General features: G+C 38.8%; 2 long non-coding RNA genes and 1 pseudogene across 2 annotated transcripts in view; all 3 read right to left on the bottom strand.

The window, feature by feature from the left end:
• Positions 1 to 23,706, bottom strand: part of LOC138050549 (uncharacterized) — a 30,202-nt gene that overhangs the window by 5,587 nt on the left and 909 nt on the right. The gene's annotated exons all lie outside the window — the stretch shown is intronic.
• Positions 7,489 to 12,943, bottom strand: LOC138051052 (E3 ubiquitin-protein ligase MARCHF5-like; annotated as a pseudogene).
• LOC138050548 (uncharacterized) lies at positions 20,978 to 21,864 on the bottom strand. Its single transcript, XR_011132646.1, has 3 exons — positions 21,735 to 21,864; positions 21,436 to 21,633; positions 20,978 to 21,149 (listed from the first exon to the last, which is right to left on the bottom strand). It is a non-coding gene; the product is annotated as an uncharacterized lncRNA (long non-coding RNA).

The raw sequence follows: 23,706 nt of genomic DNA, 5'->3' as shown, positions 1-23,706 counted from the left end.
CGCATTATTTTCATGCAAAACACAAGGATTTTTTTAAAATTTGACATTAATACCGCTTCACTTATCATTTACACTACTACATTTACTAACGAAAAGAGTTCACACGTATACATTATTATAATACAACATTCATTCTAATGTACGTCAGGCATCGCACATTAACACAGGTGCATGCCGCTTACATTTAGAATTATTTACTTATATTAAACACTAGAACTATTACTCATTTTACACCTTACTACATTACTTATCTATGTTACACCACCCCCCCCCCCCCCCCCCCCCCCCAAACAAACAAACATTTAATATATATTTAACAATTACTCCATGAGCGCACACTCGATATAAGATGGTAAATAGCCAACGAGGTGCGTAGCGCTGAGTGGGCTATATTAACCAGTCTGATATCCAACAAGCGTGAATGTAATAATTGTTTTATTAAATTCCTTAAACTCCAAAAATTTGGAAGTATGAAATATGAGCGAAACAAGACGCCAACAAGGGCATATCCGTGGAATGCGCAAACAGTTAACACAAATTGTCCAGTGACAGTCAACGTAAAGTACAGGTAAACTTCGGAAAATGGCGAGAGATTACCAGAAAGATAAATATGTAATATAACTTGAAGTTGTTTGTTGTAAAAACTCATTATTAATGTTACTAAATTTGCAAATGCAAACAACGAATTCCTATTAGCAGGTTATCAGGATACGGGATTTTTTATTTATTTTTTTTTTGGAAGGAGACAGTATTCAAATCCTACAGTTTTACTTGCTTCCTTAACTCCGTTCATCCAAAAATTACAAGATCAGCCTTAAATCATCTGAAAAGCTTATTACAAATCACAGTTCAATAAATTATCATCCTGGGCCAGTTGTTCAAAGACCGAGTTTTAAAACGAGTTTTATTCTCTACTCCCAAATGCTGTTCAAGGCTGACCTTCGGTAACACAGGGTGAAATAAGGCGTTTCCGAAATTCGGAAAAATGACGGAAACACGATACATCAACTTTCCGTTATGTTTCCGCAGGGCGGATACAACGGGAAACTCGATAGAGAAAAACGATCATAATGTTTTGCGTTTCCGCAGCATTTCCGCTGACTGAAACGCGTGCGGGTGTTTCATTCGTGTTTCCGCAAAACGGATTCGCTCAGAAAATCGAGATTTTTTTCCAAGGGGCGTTTCCTCTTTCGGCAAAATGAAATGGCGCCAGTTCAGCGTACATGTTTACTACTGAATTTGCGATCTAAACAATACCTGGGCAATTGTTTTGCATCATGCAAATACATCAATTTTTCATCAAAAGAAGCCTGGACAACCTCGGAAATTTTCGGGAAAGATAAATATATATACATGGTGCATACATACGGCTTGTTCTATAAATATCTTCCGAAAACGAAGGGAACCGAATGAAGGCTACGGATGAAAAACTTCATACAGTATCATACATCTCACTTAATCACGGTATAGTTGGAAGCATGGAAAGCGCTAAATATTAGGACAACCGATAAGTTTTATTAGTACTTACAGGATTTACCAGCCATGTTTGGAACTCAGCCCAAAACCCCAAAACTTCTTAGGATCCGAAAACCTCTTTGTGAACCTACGAAAATTTAGCTTATCAAACGAGTTGATAAGGGAAAACGCTCTAAAGGTCAACGACGCAGCATCACAGTTTCTTAAGAAACTTAAGCCTTAATTCCTTTCTTAATCAGGGGTTTACTTATTCTAAAAAAGTGATCTTGAACATGTTTCAAGACCAGAAACACCCAAAATACGTCCAAGACTCGGAAAATTAAATTCGATTCAGAAATAACCTCACTGAGTTTAAAAATTTTGCTATCAAGCTTGTAAGTGAGAAAAAGCCTTTGAAGCAAGTCCACGTGACGCCTAGGGGTATATGATATGATAAAATTACTCCCATCTTCCTAGTCAATGACCCTCAAATGTAAAGGGTCGCGTATACCGCTCGCGCAACGTTACTTTAAATCACGCGTTAAAACATCAACCCTACTTATGAAGGCTTAAGAATTAACCGAAACATTAGCCAAAACGTCCTAAAAAACCACCCACACGTATAAATTACAAGTCAGTTACAAGCATTAACATTTTCAACAAGGTATAATACAGTTATACTTTATAGTGTCTCCTTGATCTTTGTTTTAAAAACCTTTGACATCGGAGACCCAGGGGCAGTTAGTCAAAACCGGACGAAGGAATCACTAGCATTATGAGGACTGGCAAAGGTCCGGCGTCCCGTCCTGGCTGGCTTCCCCAGGGGTTACCGAGAATGAAATCATTTGTAATACTTGCAGCCTTCTACAACCCTCGCAAATATCTATCCAAGTTTCAATAGAAATGCAAAGATACAGACGGAGTAATACTGGGCCGCAAAAAGATATATATTGGAGTCAAATAAAGAGGACACACGATTATACTGTCAATGTTATGATGCTTCCTATTTATGGCAATGAATCGCGAAATGAAAATGATACAATCTTCTCGAAACGCTATCTGAAGAATACCAATATTGCTTCGCTTAAACTGTAACTTCCACATTCACTCTTCGACATGAAGATCAGTTTATCGACCTTTGAAATCTTCTCCCATTTTGTCCTTACCGCGCATGATTGCCTCGTTTTTGAACCGAGGTCAATTATAATTGCGCGCCTTTTGAATCTTGCTATTTCGCTCTTTGGTCGTTCTCTTGAAGTCCTTCGGTTTCGGCAAAAGATAAAATGGTTTCACGGGAAGGTTGCCCAAGTACTAGCAATGCTCAAGTACAGCAAAAAAGTGACCCCAAGTCCCATGGAAGCCGTTTTGAAAGAGCTGGCTGAACTGAGGTCCGTTAACCAAAAGCTTAACGATCGTTTGGACGCAATGTGCAAATCAAAAGCGAAGAAGAGTCTCTTCAGTTCCAAACAGCACTCGTCGACGTCGGTTGATCCAAGTTGTTCCGTAAGTACTGAATTGTAGTTTGCTGCAATCTGATTGTTTTCAGTTTCGTTCAAATTAAGTGAACTCCAAAGAGTCCTTCGTTCAAAACTTTTTACTGCATGCGTTGTAATCAATATATGAGTTTTACCAAGAACGTTTATTGTTACATTACGATTACAGTACTGTAACGAGAAAAATCTTACCGAGTAAGAGTTACAGCGATTGTGAAATTAATGTATTTGCATAAGAATTGTGAACGAAGATATCACCTTAGTGCTTTAGCGGCAAAGTTTATATGTTGAGGCCGTTTAGAGTTACGTGTGTTTAAGCCAGTTTGTAGCATTTCTGCGAACAAGTACTTGTATGACTCTTTTTATTCTCCTACGCGTTTCGTGCGACAGAGGCTCACTTCATCAGGGATTTTTTATTCCCTGGCAAGGAAATAGCTCCATACTGAATATTAAGTTCATGCGAAAGGATGTGTGATAAAAATGATGTTCAATGCAGGAGTAGCCTGCGAGCAAGCTCTCTTGGGGGGTGAGCCACCCACCCCGCAAGAGAGCTTGCTCCCAGGCTAATGCAGGAGATGCCACTTAGGAGAAACTAGATTTGCAAAATTTCCTGGGCAGCATTCTCCCATTCCTCCCTCGAGGCCTGTGCCTTTGAAGCTAAAAAAACACTCCCTATTTTCCTTCAAAAGTGGTTAGAATCTATGAGACTTGTGCACCTCTCATTCACTTAAAGGTATGATGGACATTGTCCTGTGTCACTTAAAATGACTGACATCTCGAGAAAGCCAACCATGGTGATTTTCTTTTTGCGTTTATATAAAAGGACGCTGTCAGATCAGCTGCAGGGCCGCCAATCAACTGCTGTCATGGCCAAACTCAACAAGCGAGTGTGGGGCAATGACCTGTTGAGCGAAGGACCAAGATGTATGTCTACCAAGCTTGTGTCCTGTAGACTCTCCTTTGTGGCAGCAAGTCGTAGACGACCTATGCCAGACAAGAGCGGTGACTCAACGTATTCCACCTCCGTTGCCTTTGGCACATCAGGTGGCAGGACAGAGTCACCAACACCAAGGTGCTGGAGCGCGGCTCACTGAGCATGCCATCACTGCTCATTCAGCGACGCCTTCGATGGCTTGGGCATGTACTTCGCATGGAGCCTGACTGCCTGCCATGAGAAATCCTTTACGTAGAACTACGGGAAGGCATCCGTCACATGGGTCAACCGCTGCTGCGCTACAAGGACGTCATCAAGCGAGACTTGCGATCTGCACTAATCGACACCAGTGCATGGGAGGACCTCACCAATCACCGAGATACATGGCGGCAAAGTGTCAAAGTGGGGGTTTTAAAGGCAGAAGCGAACGCTAGAGTCCAGGATACATGCAAGAGAGCGGCAAGGAAAGAACGCGCAGCCTCTGTGCGTGTTGCCACAAGGCACGTCTGCGCCACCTGCAACAGAGACTGCCACTCCAGGATCAGGCTACACAGTCATACAAGATCCTGCCCAAATCCCCAGCGCTAACCATCGCCTCTTTGAGACGAGGATGCCACTACTACATTTACTTACTCAGGGGTTTCAATAACTTTTGAAGTAGAGACCTGGGCTAATCAATGTAAGTGGCAGTCACTCTTGTATTTTACAAGGGTTTGATTGAAAATTTTCACTTTAAAGGGAGAGTAGCTGGTGGGTAGAGGCAAATTTCTGACAAACAGACGGCAGTATAACCGCCGGCGACCGGCGTCTAATGAAACCGCTGTTACCGAAGTGATAAAGGCTACAGAAAGCCATTTTGTTTTTCTGTAGTTTATTTACATTTTAAACAGTTATTACTAGGAGTAATCCCAGATTATTGAAGTGTAATCGACAGTGGTTTAGCCTGTATTTCCGTAGGGTTCCAATCTGGAAAACTAGTTGTTGCATTTGCAAGTTGAAAGTGCTGCGAGTCAGATGTGGAAGTACTGTCGTGATATTTGCACAACTTTTAGAGCTGGCAGTTGTATTTAATACATTGAAACAATTCAATGATTTAAGACAACAATTTTCTTATTGCCTGAACAATTTTTCTTATTGTTCTTGAAAATACATGCTCAAAAAAAAGATTTAACGCTCTTTTAGTAGAAATTTTTGTAATTGAATATTCTCTGTCAAAATTTGCATAAGAAGGACAAAGATAAACGATATCACTCACGAAACAAAAGTCGCATTATTTTCATGCAAAACACAAGGATTTTTTTAAAATTTGACATTAATACCGCTTCACTTATCATTTACTAACGAAAAGAGTTCACACCTATACATTATTCTAATACAACATTCATTCTAATGTACGTCAGGCATCGCACATTAACACAGGTGCATGCCGCTTACATTTAGAATTATTTACTTATATTAAACACTAGAACTATTACTCATTTTACACCTTACTACATTACTTATCTATGTTACACCACCCACCACCACCCCCCCCCCCCCAAACAAACAAACATTTAATATATATTTAACAATTACTCCATGAGCGCACACTCGATATAAGATGGTAAATAGCCAACAAGGTGCGTAGCGCTGAGTGGGCCATATTAACCAGTCTGATATCCAACAAGCGTGAATGTAATAATTGTTTTATTAAATTCCTTAAACTCCAAAAATTTGGAAGTATGAAATATGAGCGAAACAAGACGCCAACAAGGGCATATCCGTGGAATGCGCAAACAGTTAACACAAATTGTCCAGTGACAGTCAACGTCAAGTACAGGCAAACTTCGGAAAATGGCGAGAGATTACCAGAAAGATAAATATGTAATATAACTTGAAGTTGTTTGTTGTAAAAACTCATTATTAATGTTACTAAATTTGCAAATGCAAACAACGAATTCCTATTAGCAGGTTATCAGGATACGGGATTTTTTATTTATTTTTTTTTTGGAAGGAGACAGTATTCAAATCCTACCGTTTTACTTGCTTCCTTAACTCCGTTCATCCAAAAATTACAAGATCAGCCTTAAATCATCTGAAAAGCTTATTACAAATCACAGTTCAATAAATTATCATCCTGGGCCAGTTGTTCAAAGACCGAGTTTTAAAACGAGTTTTATTCTCTACTCCCAAATGCTGTTCAAGGCTGATATTCGGTAATTATAAAACTTTACATTAGAAGACGTCAATCTTGAAAAACAAAAATAAGCAAAGGAAACTGTCACCAAAAAGTTGAAAACATGAAAAAAAGTTTACGCTAATCCTGGATTAAGGTAATCGGCTTTCGAATAACCGGGCCCTGTATTCGAAGTCAGGTTCCATAATCCTCGTTCAGTTCCTTGCAAACTGTTTAAATCTGCCGTGGCGAAGACAAGAAGACAACATCTTTACTCCATTTCTTTCAATGCTCAAAAATCTAAAATTCCGTAATTGCGTGTTCTATAGTCCAGTACAGGGTTCTTCCTTTACAATTCCATAATCTTGATTTTAGTATTAGAGTAACTAGGTACCAAGTTCCACAATAACTTGAAATCTCGTTAAGAAAAAAAAGTTTAAATCCAGTAGTCCATTCCGGGTTGAGATCGCCAAAACTCTCACCATCATCTTTTCAAAACTCAACAAAAGCTACAAGCAGTAAATAGCGCTTGGCTCGCGGCTACTGTCATATTCCCGCCAACTACAAACATGTCTTCGCGTGGTTATAAACCTGGGGAACTACTTCGTCGAACAATGCTGGCAAGAGTGACTAATCCAAGCCGGAATGATAGAGGCAGAGATAGCCCCGGGGATAACCCTACACATGTAAACGGGGGCTATCTATTGACCCTTCTAGAAGGGTAACCCTTCTAGGAGGGTTACCCTCCCTCCATGTAAACAGGGCCTTAGCCGAAAGGCCGAGAAGCGATCAGGATACGGGATATTTAGGTAAAAAATTGTGGGGATACGGGATTTTTAGCTGGGGTGGGGGAAATTGAGGACATACGGGATATTTTTTAAAGTAGGAACGCATTGCGTACGTGTGGTAGTGCAGTAACTTGACGGTGCTTTTTTCCATAACTGTCAACTGAACAGTGTTTTGTTTTTCCAGGAGATTCAAGTTGTCCTTGCGTAATATTTAGCTCTAATAGTACACGATATTGTTTGGTATCGTAAATCATTACGGTGCCATGGTAGACATATTTGCTAGTACCCCCTGAGAAAACATGTGGTTCAGTAAAATACTAAACCCAGGACGATTGAAGAAAATAAAAGGAAATTGAGAAACATTTGGCTTCAAGGCTGACATGTTGATCATTTACAACGTCTTTTTCACCAAAAGCTTAAGTGTGTACTCTGAGCTTCTGACAGCTTTCCAAGACCAATGTTACTAAAGTAAATCCCTTTCTGGCGGAGTTAATATCTGGATGGGGGACGTCAAAATATGCGACTTGCTGTCAGGAACATACATGGTTCATGGTTCATGGTTCATTTATTTCACACTATTTACATAACATTAACATAGAAAGAAAAGTACAGTCACAACACATGGTTACAAGATAAAATAATTACAGTACAGGTTATAAAATGTGTGTGGTGGTCAACGTAGCGAAGGCTTTCTAGTTGACCACCACCTACTTTTAAGTAAACGAAAAATGAATGCGACCAAAAATTATATTTTAACGCTCAAAAATGCGAACTAAGCAAGGTACAGATTTTGCTAACCTGCTTTATGCAAAACAAATATTGACGCAAAAGTAAATGAATATTAATATGTAGTTTTTAAGGAGTGCAGAAGGAGCACAATTTGCCATTAGCGAAAAACATTTCGGGAGATTTTTTTTACGTTCAATCAGAGTTTAATTTTTCTATCGTACTTTTGGTCGTAAGGGTAAAATCGCAACAACGAAATTAACATCGATTTTAGCGGCCGCCTGTGATCAAGTTACCTTGCGTGTTTAATACTAGCAACTCACGAAACAAAGGATGCGTCTGTGACAAATGTCGGCAAGATACCGGGTTTTTGTTAGTTTGCTTTTTTGTTATAAAGTTCGACGAGATATATGTGCGAATTTAACACAAAGATCCGCAATCGTTGATGCTAGTCCAAGTGTCACCTGAAGTTAATTTCCCCCGAATAAGGTAAGTACTTGAATGGGGGACCGCAGCGAAGTCACCGTGACGGCGATAGCTAATTCGTTTTTTTAAACTTAAATTCATTTTTTATCTTGTTTGGCCGTTGGAAGGGAAGTTTGGAAATGCTGGAGGGAATAAAATTGATTTCACCCGACCGGAGATTACTTCAAAATCCGTGGGGTATGCACATTTGTGACAACCAGCAAAAAAAAGACACCAGACTGGTTTTAAGACGTGATATACTCTCGGCATTCCACGTAAAAAGAGAGAAAATCCGAGCGAAATTGAAAAAACTTGATGAAGATGCTTGATGTAATACCTTGTGGTCAGACAGACATTAAGGCTCATCACAAAAACATTTCTTGCCTTTTCGTGTACTTCTAAATTTCGGAATTGATCAAAAGTTTCTACAAAAAAGTTCTTTTTCATTTTTGGCTTTATTCAGAGAGAAATTTCGCTTTCCGGCGAAAACGTTTTTAGCTTAGCAACGCTTAGCGCAATCATTTACCAAGGTATATGAGCTGATAGCCAAGATTGAGTGAACCAATCAGAGCACGCGAAATGCATTACCCGAGGTTGAGAATTTAATAGATATATATATCTATAGAAACAGGTACTGCTTTTTTCCATATCTATATGTATACAAACCCCTCAAAAAAGATTGAACTGCTGTCTCGAAAAGACGAGGGAACCCGGCTGAGACCATTTTGCTTCAAACATGTCGAGAGCGTTTGTATCAAAAGCGCACCTATTCTCTATTCAAGTGCTGTTTATAACTAGTTCTATAAAGATTGTCAGTGCAGGAATTTTATTTTAAGTGAAGTAGTGTCAAGCAATAACAAAAAGATGTTGAACCAGTAAGTCAGGAGATTCATTCACATACATTTGTAACCGAGGCACGTACATGAAGCAGGAGAGAGAGTGACCTTCAAACTGACCGGGCTTGTCTTTTATCCACGCTAGTACCTCTTTCCAAAAAAGTTAGCTATATCCTTCGTTCCAAGATGCATTAAAGTTTCTGGGACTTCTCCACAGAAAGTGTAAAGGTTGGTCGGGAGAACCACTGTTCTGTAAAGAAAGTTGTTAGTTGCGATTCTCCGTTGGAGAAGCTTGAATAATAAATATTATTGAAAAACCCTAAGTTTTGTTTCTTTCGTACATAAAAAGGCAAGGAATAGGTTTCCTTCCAGTTAACGAGAAAGGAATTCAATTAAGTATCCTCAGCTAACCATTTTACTTTACTGTGTCAGTAGAGAAGCTTTCTTTTGAATAAATATGTTGTCAATTTTCTTAATTAAACTTCGTAAATGGAACTGAGGGTTTGGCTCTTCTACTCTTTTCTCTGTTTATTTGAGATGTGGAGAAAATGTCTCTTTGTAACTTCTTAAAGCTGATAAAACAGCATGGTAGCTGAGGAAATTGGTCTTAATTCTATACTTAGCAAGGAGAGCATTATATTTTAGGAAAGTACATGTACCATCGGTGTCCATTAAGTCCTCACCTAGCTTTACACCTGCACTAAGCCATGATTTGTAGAAGAAAGGGTGGTGGTCAATCCTTATCAACAAATTGTACCAAATACATGAATTACTGAAATCCTTCTCCTTATCAGTATAATAATTATTGATAAGCTTTTTTCAGGGCAGATTATGCAACAAGGAAGGACTATTGTGCAAAAAACTATGCAAATTGTGTGATTTCTCCCTGAGCTATTTTAAGCTTGTTTAGTAGGTTTCATAGTAAGAAAACGACTTTTTTGTTGCTCTAAAGACAATTTGAATATTAGGGAACAATAATTGAGAATCCATGCTTAACGTAGATTAAAAAAGACAAATCAGGTAAGTTATACACCAATGCAAGGTCTTCTCCATGACCTTGGCTCAACTAAATTGGATATATAGGAAGCAGTCAGTTAAACTAAATGCATACTTCTGGTAGTTTCTTCCACATTCTCTAGATTGACCTTTATGTACAGTAAATTGCCATACAGTGCTGTATCACAAATTTAGGGGAAGATGCGATTGTGTCTTCTCATTTAAAGAAAGAATGAGCGTTTTCACTATACAGAACTAATCCATGAAAATGTTTGTTTCAATCCATATTTGACATAAGAAGGGGTAGCGTTTTGCCGATTATGAACATTTCAGTTGTGTTGACGTATGCAACAATTTTGATTTGGGAACTTGAAGTAGAGGATTTGCTTGCGCTGTACCAATATAGGCAACTCTTTTAGATTGAAAATTAGAACCAGGCATCATAGGTGCAAAAGAGGATACTAGTGCCTCAAACTTCTATTTGTTTATGAAAAACAAATTCAGAGACTCCGCAGGTTTCCATTGGTAAGTCACCTTAAAAATGTTATGTAGATCAAGGTTTTTTTTTTTTTTAACAAAGTGTATATATGGGTTATTGACCAAGCATGAGGTAAGGATGGTTGGATATTGAGCAGTTCTTGTTTTGTGTGTTTATAGACCGAGACAAAGTCTGGGTCCATAAACAAGCAAACAAAGAACTTAGCTGGGATAGCCAATTACAGTGCAGGATTTGGTTCATTTTGCCCGCTCACAGAGCTACATGTATTTACATAATAATTTGGTTTACTTTGTGAAATTTGTGCAATTCTTCATAAATTGTGCGATTTCTCATGAATTGTGCCATCGGATGTGATTTGAGGTCAACTGTATGAAATCATACCATTGCGTAATATCAGTCGATGAAGGCTTGAATGAACATATCCAAAACAGACTTTGCCAATAAGCGTGGAAATTGTTGGAAGTATTAATGCCCCACAAAGCAATCTTGTTAGAGAAACTGGGTCAGACAATGGAGTAGGCTCAGCTGGTGTGCCGGTACCTAAGCCAGCAGTTAGACGCGGCAGCATGTAGCTAAGAAGTGACATCTTGCTCACATGACGCCTCCAAAGCCGCAAAACATGGTCCTCCCCCCCACCTGACCATTTTGCCAAGTATTAATGCGAGAGGGATTGTTGGAAGTCCAACAAATAAAAACATTGGATCTGCTTTCTCCATGACCTCAAGTCCTTCCTTGTGACCCAAAACCTGCATTACTGTTACTGCTCCATAAGTGACTGCAGACCAATATAAGGAACCCACCACAACCCCCGCTGCAGCAATGGGGCAAAATTTGTTGGTAAGTTTGTCTAAGAACTCTACAGTCTGTAGCAATGGTCCTAGTGGAGGGAAGACAATGATGTATTCAGCATTGCACTACGGGCAAGAAACCTTTGTTGTAGAACTGCCACTTTGGTTCTCGTCAATCCAACCTTGCAGGCAGACCTGGTGAACCCATTTTGTCGTCCCACGACAACGGCATGGTCTCACCCACTGGGACATCGGTTCATCTTCCTCTGTAGCAAAACATACCCAACACCGTCTAAAGTATGAAAACAAACAAGTTTCAATTTTACAATGTTGTGTAGTACTGACATGCTTCATAATACTATTGTCAGTTCTGTAATACTGCAATCTCTTTACAGTTATTTTTGGCAACCTCAACCTCGTCCCCAGGGCCTTCTCCTCTGCGATTTTCAAAATGGCGGCTCGTCTGGAGAAGACCCTGGCCAACGCTGAACTAACACCTTTGTTGATTAGCCCATTCATACGAACACGCTGATTGGTTTAAATACATTCTAAAGAAATATGGCGGACGTAGCGAGTGTTTACACGAAAAAGAAAGGGCTTTAGGAGGTTAAATTGCAGTTCAGTTCAAGCGATGTTGAATCAGACTGTTATTAACGATTCGAAAGGTGAATCTTTTCCGTTATATTTTAATTTAAAAGATGTAACCTATACCATAGAAATAGAAATAAGCGCGGGAAAATATACATAACGAGCATGTACCTTAGACAGCTAGCGAGCTGCAGCTCATTACATGTGGTCTTATGTGCGCTTTTTGTTGTTCTGTATTCATGTGCAATTAGTTTTTCCGCGTACGGAAACAAAGAAGAGTTTGAAGCGTTTTTTATGTTCGAATTTCAAATCTAAAAAGGAGCTTTTGCTCGTTACAGAGCACTGCTCTAATATACGGAAAATCGCTTCTATTTTCTTGGACACGTCTTCCTTAAATGTAGGCCTTCTGCCTGTATTAGGTTTAGGCTTATTTCAAATCTTTTCAAATGCACTATTTTTTCTAATAATTATATTGTTTTGGTGGCCGCGGCTGAATTGAATATTTTTATTTTCTGCCGAGTTTACGTTGAAAATATTCTTGTGAATATTCTTAGATTTTAGCATATGTTGTCAAAAGACTGTATTTGCTGTCTGGATGGTGTTAAAGTAGTTTTAAAGCCAGCCTATAGACCTGTATTAAATACATATTATTTGATACAATGCACATGACTTCTTGCAGAAATGTTATTAGTATCAAACTTACTGCCAGTGCTATGTTTGACATTCAAATGTAAAATACGTTTACTGTATTGAACTCAGTGTTTCCGCCAGACCACACCATTGTGGGAATCCTGCATTGCATTTAGAGAAGGCCCCCAGCGAAATGGAGAAAGGGCCAATTTAGCCCTTTACTTTTACAAGGCTGCATGCAGGCTTAACCCAGGGATAGTATTCTAGTAACCATCCCAAGGCTCAAAATTGTGACTGATATGGTCGCCAATGAACTAACAATGTACAATGCGACTAACATTTGTTTCTTGGCGACTAAAAATTCTAGTTTAGTTGCCATAATCGCGACTTCCTTTCGCTACGTTGAGGACACCTTATGTTCTTCTAGTAAGCCATATTGAAAGATCTTTGTTTCTTTAAAACACTTAACATAAGAAAAGAAGTCAATCCATCCTTTTGCTTTGCTGTGTCTCCCTATAATGCATTACAAACCCTTGGTCATTGACTTTGTCTTGTATGCCTTTGTATTGTTCCTGACCCAGGTCCTTCATGCCAGACCTCTGGCGACTAATTTTTTTGATCCAACTATTATCTATTGGCCCCTTTCCTAAGAAATTTGCCCCTGAAACAAGTCTTCAGGGACCACTTTGGCCCTCAAGTATAATTTTCTGGCTAAAACACTTAACTATGATGCTTTTTTCTCAGTACCTGGCCAGGGAAAATGGTTCCTGTTTTATTGTGTCTAAACACTTACATTCCTTACTGTGTTAGTTTTTCTATAAGTGCGGGCCTTATTTCAATTCTTGTTTAAGTAGTGCACAAGAGAACAATTGTTTACTGTAGATAAATTGCCATCTTGATGAAGCATCTTAGCACTGAAAGCGGTCAATACAACATTTATGAAAGCTGCTGTATATCTTTTAGTGTATTCCACAAGCCAAGGCAACCTCAAAAGTAAGGTTTAAATAGGTGAAAACATTTCAACAGAGTATTAGTTACTAAGAGAAGATATATAAAAATTACATATTCCAAAGTAGTATTATTTGATCTAGGCAGTGAAAACTATATAATGTATCATATATAATGTATCACATTGAAAACATTTGTATTAATGAAGCATTCCCAACCTTGTCTTCAACCAATGTTGGCATAATAAAGGCATGTTGAAAGAATTTGCACTGTTTTTGTCTACTTGTGTTGCAGGGTTCTTGTTAAGAGCCGGTAACCGGTTATTTTTACCGGCTGTTCAAGTAAATGTTACCGGCTGTTTCACTGAAATATTTACCGAAATTATCCAAGGAATGTTCGTCTGTTCAAAGGTGAAATTACATTTCGTTTATGGGAAAATATTGCTTTCCCCCTCCAACCAATCCTGTGAAGATATCTGGCACATGTTATTGTTTCGAAAATATACCATTTGCAGACCTTCCAACTCTCACGCATTTTTCGTGAGACACACGCATTTGATATATTTCTCACGCCCACACGCATAGACACCACTTTCTCACGCTAAGACTTTTACGCCTCCAGCGTCCGTCCTAAAAGCAGCTAAATCTGTTACTTATGAATACAACAAAGCACATAAGCGTAAGCTATAATGGTTAACATTGAAGTATAGGTTACTGCTGATAGCTAGTTGCGAGCTAGTCAGTGTTGTTGTTTTGTAAATACGAAAACCCAGAACTTTTACTTCTTAAACGGCAATATTAATCAAAGAAGTTACATAAATTATTGAATGCAGATGTCAAAAAAGTGTTACTTTTGAGATTTTATGGGACATTTTTGTACCTTTAGAATTTTGTAAATCTTTTCTGAAAATGCAGAACATCGCATTTCAGGGACTCAAATTTTCAAAATTTTTCCGGGGGGGCATGCCCCCGGACCCCCCTAGGTGACTGCCAATGAAATAGCATAACCTACTTTCCTTTTGCTGAGTATTAAATTAATTTAGCAGCCGCTGGCATATGACAGCGATCGATACGAACGTCAAGTTAAGACTTGAGCTTGCCAACCCATGCAGGGGCAGGTAACAAAGTTACCTGCTATTTTTGGTTTTTTACCTCCTGTGCAAAAACTTAGCAAGAACCCTGTGTTGGTGAACTTTATACTACTTATTTGAAACCTTTTATATTCTTCAAAGCTTTTTACAGATAACTGGATGGGGTCTGGGGTAGTAGTTAGAAAGGTTTTCCTACCATTACTGTTTCCAAATTAGATTGTTTCTTCGGCCACAGCAGTGATTATTATTGACCAGCAACATGCAACAAGTTGCAAATTGCAAATTCCTCACCCACACAGTGAACAAACGTGCAGTAGTCACCCACCTCTTCGGAACCTCTAATTTTATTTGCTCCCGGACTCATCCACCTCTATTGTTTTCAGGAATAGGCCATTGTTTCTGTTGTTTATTTTATTGTTTTCTTGGTCAATCCTGTTAAACCTTACGAGAGGTGCATGGCGCCTCCAAATGTGTGTTAGAGGAACATTAAACAATTATATGTCTGTTTTACAGAACTATTGTTCAGTGATCAATGGAATGCAATACCAGTGAGGGGTCCGGGAAGCCTGCCCCACCCCCTATTTTGGGTAAAAATAGAAAAGAACGCAGATGGAAGAAAAGCCGGCTGGGCAGGCAAAACAAACACAAAACCACCCCCACCCCCCTTTAGCTCAAGGTCTGAATCTGCCACTGAATGCACTTGCAAACACTATTTTTTACGGCAAGCAATTCAAGTTCAATGATAAAGCAACTTGAACTGGTTGTTACAAAAATTAATGTAGTGTTTGTAAGTGTGTTACACTGTCATGTGAACAATAATCTAATGTACAACCAGTTGAGGACGTGAAAAATTGTTTAGTAGTCCTCGCACACATCATTTATTATTTGCATAATGACTTCAGCATGCTTCTTCTCTCATATGGGGAAGGTGGAAAAGATGTGCTGAGCTGAGGTCAAGCAGTCACATTCCAACACTATGGCATCTATAAGTTTTACGGTAAACCCCATAGTAGAGTCAATACTGCCAAATCTCCTGCGACTTCCTCCAAGGTGTAACCGGTATTGTTTAAGGATCTCCTTTATTTCAAGTCTTTGTAGGGTGGAAACTGTTCTTACTTCGTTGGTTGGAGGCGCTCCCTGAATACTCTTTAAAAGTCCATCTTCCCTTTCAGCAGCAGTACAATTACTACAATTGGAGCAACAGTACTGTGGGGAGGGTGGCTGTTGAACTGGCAGTGGAGAGAGTCACTGTGAGAGGAAATTGTCTTTCCCAAGAACATAACACAATGTCTCTGGTCAAGGCTCAAACCCTTGATCCGGAGTCAAGCATATTGACCATGAGGCCACCACGCCTCCACATCAGACATTAAAGAAAGTAGTATAATTAAGCAAATGCAACATAGGAGCATTTATTTGAGTGTTTAAATGATTATGCATTATTACATGATCAGTTTAAAAAAACCTTCTGCCATCTTTTCAACCAATCAGAAGCATTTTAACCAGTACCAATCTTAACAGGTTGTCACTAATCCCTTTCTCGCACTTTGCATCACCTATACAAGTTTATTTGATTGCTTTATTTGATGGTCTGTGCTCATTGGGATTGACCAGAGTTCTTACTCTGGTTTTAGTTTTACAATGGGTCATTGAGCCCCCCCCCCCCCCCCCTTCCAACCAATACACTTAAGAATTAAGACGTAGAATAACTATGTAATTTCATATGCATATAAACAGTATTTTCTTCCATTTTACACTTAGTCTGGTGAAAATTAAAATTCAACAACACATCTTTCGATAAACTCATTCTCAGTATTATTCTGTAGATGTCATTTGATAAAGAGAACAATGCAACAGGTCATTTTGGCAAACATAGTTTACTGGAATTAATTGGTGTTCAAGGTTAGACAATGGTAAATCAAAGCCTAACAATTCATGCAAAAACTTAGTGCAAGGAAATCAGTTTTGTAGTTTGTGGGCTGCAAATAGGATATACTTACATAACAGTCAAACTTTTTTCCCAGGTTAAACAATAAATAATAAATTAACAATTGAAAAAATTGTTTGTTTTCTTATAGTAATTCAGTAGTTTGAAAAAAACATAAGTATTTAGCCCCCACCACCTAAAAGGTTACTTAAAATTTATGGGCATAAAGAACATCCACTAGCCCAACTTAAAAATTAACAACAATATAGCCTTGGGTTATCAGGCAATAATTTCATTTGATTAAGGAACTGAGTGAAAATGTGGTTCAGCAAGGAATTGAAAATGGGTTTCCAGATTGTTTCTAATTATTTATACATTTTCCTATATACATTCAGATTACAGTATCAGCCAGAAATAGGTTATAGAATATCACCTATACAACGTAAGTTTTTGCAAAAATTAGATTCTCTTTGCCCCTAAGTTTTTAATTGAATCCAAAACCTAATAATCATATAAATTTTCATACCTGTAGATTAAAAAAGGGTCAATTACAAGGGTGTGTAGTGTTGTTTTTAGCTCGCGTGATCATCCGAGTATATTTTTAAGTCATTTAAAACTGTATACTGCATGTGTATAATTAGCTTAAGACTCAATTTAATAACTTCTGTTAATAAGACTTAATAAAAAGCGATGCCTGTGAATTAAGGAAATCATTCAATCAATCGATAATTTAATATCAGTCAGACTAATTAAAATAAGCTTATATAGAGTTCATTACTTCATGTTCACATAGCAAGTTGGAGTATGTGACTCAATCATCTTGCTTGAATAAGCTTAGTAATATGAGGCCACAAAGAGTTTTTCACTCTGTACTTAAGAGCAGCTGAGTTTTTCTCTTTGATGTTCAATCTGATTTCAATGACAGTTAAATAAAGTGAGTACGAAAGTGTAATAAACTTACAAATGCTCACAACGTTGTATTGAGATAGTTTTTTGGATTTTCGTACACGTACTTTTAAAGCGCAAAAGTCCTGCTCCAGAATTAAAACGTCCGTAAATACATTTCATCTTTCTGCGAAGCCACCACTGCCTCGTGTACAAACTTAAAGCGTTCTTTGACCGGTGTTTTGCTTCCCACCCGATGCTTCGCCGCCATTTTGTTTTGGTCGTTCTCAAAATGTCACGTGATAAAAATCTCCAAGATTTTTGGAGATTTTGTACCACGTGAGTTTAGCGTTGGCCAGGGTCTTCTCCAGACGAGCCGCCATTTTGAAAATCGCAGAGGAGAAGGCCCTGGGGACGAGGTTGTGGCAACCTAAGACCAGTTCTTTAAATCCATTGCAGCATTCTAGTTAATTTTTTCAAGTGGGGGGTCATGCAGACAATTTTAGGGGTCACCCAGAGAACGTGCCAACAGTGGACCTATGGGAGTGGGGGAGGGGGGTAAGGAGGGCTCAAACGTTCACACATTGAATTATTTTGTAATGTCCTGTCCTGTTTTGAGGCCTTTTACTTTTTAAAGCTTTGGTAATAAATTCAGTTCCAACATAAAGAGATGGTTTCAATGCACAAAACACACTCTTGAGTAAAAATCAAATTTCTTTACGTTAAATAGTCAGCAAAAAAAATAACTGCAAATTGCACTGACGGACGTTTTCCTGCCTGTAATGCATGTCTTGCAGTTGCACTAAGCAAACGTTTATTCCACACACTAAGGGAGGACTGAACATGTTGTTTCCACTTCATAATTGCTCTTTGTTTTAGTCTAATAATTTTTTCCGCTTTATGTTTCCACTAAAAAGTATTGCAAAATAAAAGCCGGGAGTTAACAGCAAAAGGCAAGCCAAAAGACAGATGAAAAAAAATATAACCTAGCTTTTATATAAAACTCTGAATTTCGAATTCTCAGTCAAACATTAATGACAATCGATCGTAAAAACAATAAAATGTCTGCAGTCTCTGACTTCAAGGGGAAAGTGACGTTCTGTCAAAAGGAAGAAATTGATCATGTGCTAGGCAACCACAAAGGAGCACATGATCACCTAGTGTCAAGGTTCTTGTTTACATTGAATGAACTGCAGGGAGTACAATATACTTATTAGCCAAGAAACTTCCGTCTTACGTTTTTTAATTTTGGTGTAATATTTAACTGAACTTTTTCATTTCATCGGGTGGGTCAGGAAGCCTTCTTTGTCAGGTTATTGACCAAGACCCGACTCTTATCTGGAACACTGCATTGGTTCCTGAACCACTGCCCATTGACAAGTAAAATCATCTGGCATTAGGGTTATCAAGCTCAGGGTTATCAAGCTCAGCAAAAATTGTTCTCCTAATCAAGGAGACTCAAATCAAAATCAAATCAAATCATGTCAAAGTTAAGAGCAAAAATACCCAACCATAAGTTATGCCAGGCCCAGGAATCCAACCAGGGGCACATCCAACCTCATTCCCAGGGTCTCTCTTCTCTGCCTCCATTGTCTATTTCTCAGAGACAATGGAGGCAGAGAAGAGACACCCTGGGAACGAGGTTGGGGCACATCAGTGGAGGGCTAGTGCTCTCACCAAATGTCTCCCATGTTGATTAGCATTGGCAAATAAAAGGTCACACAAGCTCAGTAAGGGTTTATGTAAGCATATTAAAGATTTTCATCCAAAAATAATATCATTACTCTTGTTACTTTCATTCAGTCTATAATGGTGACAAGATAAAATCATGTGTTCTTAATGTTGACATTCTTATTCTTGTACAGGTCCAGTTGTTACGTAAACTTCAGCGACCATATCTTGGCTTCTAGAATGCAATAGAAATACTTGGCCATATTTGGTTTAATAGCAGCGAGGCTAACCATATTTGGTAAAGTCACAGGACCACAATAGAAGAAACCATTAAAACTCATGCAGGGAATACATGTATATTGAATGAATAAAAGTCACATGAGACAAGGAAATTTATTACAGTAAATATAATGAATGGGTTTGTTGACAATGTTATAGGAACTTTCGAAGCAATTACAGAATACCCGTCCACAGAAGCATTACTATTTAACTTGTCACTGCGGTCCCGTAGTCCATGAATATGAATATTATAAGACTTGACTCCAAGCAGTAAAAACAGACTGCCACTGCGGTTCGCAGTCCCGTAGTCAAAGAATATGAATATTACAAGTTAAAGCAGTAAAATGGACTGCAACCGCAGATCACAGTCCCGAAATTGAAGAATGTGAATGTTATAACTCAAAGCAGTAAAAGGGACTGCCACCTCAGTCTGCAACCCTGTAGTGAACGAATATGAAAATTATAATGGTAGTGGTAATGAATTTATATTGCACATTTTCTATTGACATATTAAAATGCACTTTACAAGCAAGCGATCTATGGGTGAGATCTTACATCAGCATCTATAGGTGCCACCAGCAGCCGCTATCAGTGCATTAGCGATCTCACCCAGCACATGAATGGATGAAATGGGCCCTGACCACAACACCGGGAGCTCCATGCCCTACTCTTTACGAATAGTATGTGGGTTCTTTTACGTCCCACTGGGTCATGGTGAACATTGAAGGGTTGTGAGACGGGGCCTACGGTTTATAGTCCTTATCCGAGAAGACTTGAAAGTCTAACCATTTAAGGACGTAATTACAAAGGCAGCACTTTCTCCTCAGTTATTTTAAGACCCTGAGTAAAATGTACTCAGTCTGCGACGGTGGTCTGCAGTGTGGATTAAAGAACGAGTCAGATTACCTGTGCATTGTTGTTGCTCTGATTCATTGCTTAAAGGACATGTAAAAAGTGGCGAGAAAAACGAATTTTACATTAGTTTTGCTCAATTCGACTTAGTTTAGGAAGAATATCCTCATTTTCTACTGAAATTCCACTTCCGGTGAAAACAATAGTGAGCGATCGTGACGTCACAGGTAGAACACAAAGCTTGCTCAACACGCATTCCGTATGGCGACTCGTACAAGTAGCAGTAGTCCGGAGGATGTTCTCTCAGAAGGGAGCGACTCAAGTGCCTCAAATTTTTATGACGGTGATGGGGATATTTCCGAAAATTTACAAGACTCTGTGCCACAACCCTACCAATTTGAGCCGCGAAGAGTTAGGAGAAACAATCAGAGAGAAGACAACCCCGAACCGGTTGACAGCAACACTGATCGTCTCGGAAACACAGACTGGTATATACATGTAGTTCGCAGTGTGATTTATTTGCATTTGAGATAAAAACTTAACAAAGCAAGCGTATCATTTAAACGGTGGTAATAAGAATTTTTGAATCTGAATTTTCTTGGGTGTTTTATGTGAAATTATTTAGGTGCGAATGTGGAACCCATGCCGACAACAGATGAAAGCATTTGCTGCATGGAAATCAGCAAGTGTGGCAAAAAGTGGAAGACTAGCCTGAAACAGAGATGAAGTGTATCACGGAACATCCAGGTTTTCAGTCAACCTGTCGCAATGTATGAATGCTGGAAACTGCTTATTACGCATACAGACAGCAGTACGGCGCAGATAATCAAAGAGGAAATGAGTAAGATAAAGATTATAGTTTATTTTGTTACATGTTATTATTTTTTGTTTGCCTTTCTGAGATTGATTTGTTGAATTTATTTATTATGTTATGTATTGATTACAATACTGTGTCTCTGATACTTATTTGTTTTCTCCTTTTTGTAGGAAATTTTGCTACATTGGCTATCAACAGCCACTTCGCTGGTGCTGGGGTTATCTCAGCAAACATGTCAGGGTCGCTTTGCCATCTTGTTTGGTAAACAAAATCTGCCACACCTTTCCAGCTGATTTTGGACGCTCCTACACTGGCTTAAAACCGTCAAGCCTTTGAGGGATACAAAGGTACATGTTAATTAAATTTACATACTAATTATTTATGTCTTACAGAACTAGCGTCAGTGCCTGTTCGTTAGCAGTGACACAATCACATGGATTCCTTCACCACCGGCAATTGTCAAGCAAGTTGGTAAAACGAGTGATGTATTAAGCGTGAGTTGCACATTTTTTGATCAATGTTTGTGGTTGTTTGGTTCAAAAACATAAATCTAGTTCAATCTGCATTCATATTGTTTTAAAAATTTTTACAGTGTACAGGTACATAGAGTAATAACCTGGCTTGTAAAATTCACTTTCAACACTGGCAAACCATGACACAAATTCTTTAACTGCTGTTTCTTTGCAGGGTTTCTCAAAGGAAGCAGCAAACGGGCCTGAGTTGCTGTCCCTTATATCCTGAGTAGAATTCTTCAATGATCTTTGGTCCTCTTCATATTCACGTGGCAACATTTCAATTAGACCCTCAGTATAGCCTAAAAATAATAATCATTTATGAATTAATTAATGCAGGAGGCAATATTTTTGACTGCTTAAAGCAAGATTTTTTGTGCATGCACGCACAATAATACTCAACCTTTAGCAATGTGCCAGATGTCATAATAATGTGTGGTTCCTTTGGGTGCCATATTTTTTCTGATGTAGGCCGCATTTTGGCGATTTCTGTCAGTTATTATGACATCTAAGTCAAGATTCTTGTCAGCCAAATGGTTCTCTAATCGGAGGTGGCCCTCATGTTCACACCAGGAACTGTTTGACACTTCATTGGACTTGAAGAGAATAACAACAGTTTATAACATACTGTAATATATTCGTAAAAACGTTAACTGATTACAAAGCGAGACTAGTGGCCTCCTTATACATAACTTACTCCAACAAGTTGAAATGTAAATGCCCCATATTTGGCACTGTGACCTGGGCTGTCAGATCTCCCATCCCCGGAAAGAACAACACCTCCTTCCAAATTGACAACCTTCTTACCAATTTATCCTGCTCTTCCTTCCACCTTCTTATGACAGTGGGTATCAGGTAGTTCCTCTGGTGTTTATGGTACGTTTGGCAGCTGAAACACTGTACCTTCAGGATTTTCAGCATTCTCAGGGTTTGGGAGATCATGCTACCTGAGTACAGAATAGCAGGAGATTTCCAGCAGGTGTCTTTTAATGTAAATTTGGCTTCTCCAAACCATGGCATAGCTGCATGTTAAACATTTTTGAGTGATATGGATAAGAGTGCCGACCACACTAGACACTTCAGTTGTAGCAGGTTCGGTGCACAGAGGCTTCCGGACAACTGGCTTCTTCGTAATCTTTCAATAACTAAGAAAAAAAGGGTTTCTTAGGGAATGAATCAATTGTGTCAATCTGAAGATTTGCAGTTAAATCAATTTTATACGTACTCTTTTTCACAGTTCTGTTGGACACTTCCGGTTCCTCGCATTCTGCCATGGTTCGCTTTTTTACTTCAAACGACTTTGTTCCTGGAAGGGCATGAACCGTCGGCACAGCATCGCGAAGTAGTTGCTTCTTCTTTGTAAGGCCTATTTCTCCCATGTAACTGTTCACATAAATGACTGCTACAAATAACAGAATGTACCGACGGATCTACTAAATCGGCTCTTTTCACTTGAACAAATGTCACCCACTGTTGCTTCAAATTTGTGTTGTTTGGGAATTTATGCATGGTATGCCCGGTTTTCTTTGAGTTACTACAAAACTGAACAACACAACGCTTTACCATTATGGAAAAAATAAATATACTCCAACCAAGACGAAGTACCTACACTATTCCGTGTTTCACGAAGTTACAACTTCCGGTAAAAGGAAGGTTCCACCTATGACGTTACAGGAAAAATGGCCCATTTCAAGATGGAGGATGTTTCGAATTTCGAAGAACTTTTCCGAGGTGAAAACGGGCTTGACTGAAAAAAATAATTATGGATATGGTATACCGGCCATAAACCACTAGGTGAACAAAAAGTGTACGATTTTTGGGTTTACATGCCCTTTAATAACTAAGTGGCCGAATAATTGGACTGTGGGACTGCAGTGGCAGCCTTTTGAGGTTAAATGTAAAAGGATGGGTATTTTGTATTATTATTCCAAATATGGTCATAGCAGGCTCAATACTCGTCGTGCGTACTTAACGTATATCCTGCGATGTAGGTAATTCTGTGTATCGCAGAGAAAAATGGTAGTTTTCCCAGCTTTTTTTCCCAATAGACATAGATAATTGTGCTTTGTCATCAGTGTTTTGAATAGTAAAACAATTATCCTGCTCAATCTTGCGGACTATCGCCTGATTTTACCAGACTCAGTCTCCGGCCTTAATCGGCTAAGTATCAGGTGATTTTCCTTGTGATTTCGCAGGATAATTTTTAAATGAAGCCAAACGTTCTGGAACATATGAATTTTTAAGGCTTATTTCCATATATTTCTTGCGGACGTGTTCAATCACTATCAGAAAAAAAATCCAAAACATAGGTTGATGTGAATTGTTTCTTTGTTTTTGTCTCTAAGCCACAATTGCAAGCGAATTGGTACTAGGTA

The sequence above is a fragment of the Montipora capricornis genome, chromosome 6 (genome assembly GCF_036669925.1).
Source record: "Montipora capricornis isolate CH-2021 chromosome 6, ASM3666992v2, whole genome shotgun sequence".
NCBI lineage: Eukaryota > Metazoa > Cnidaria > Anthozoa > Scleractinia > Acroporidae > Montipora > Montipora capricornis.
The sequence above is the reverse complement of the archived record's forward strand: the minus strand, read 5'-3'. Positions and strand labels throughout refer to the sequence as shown.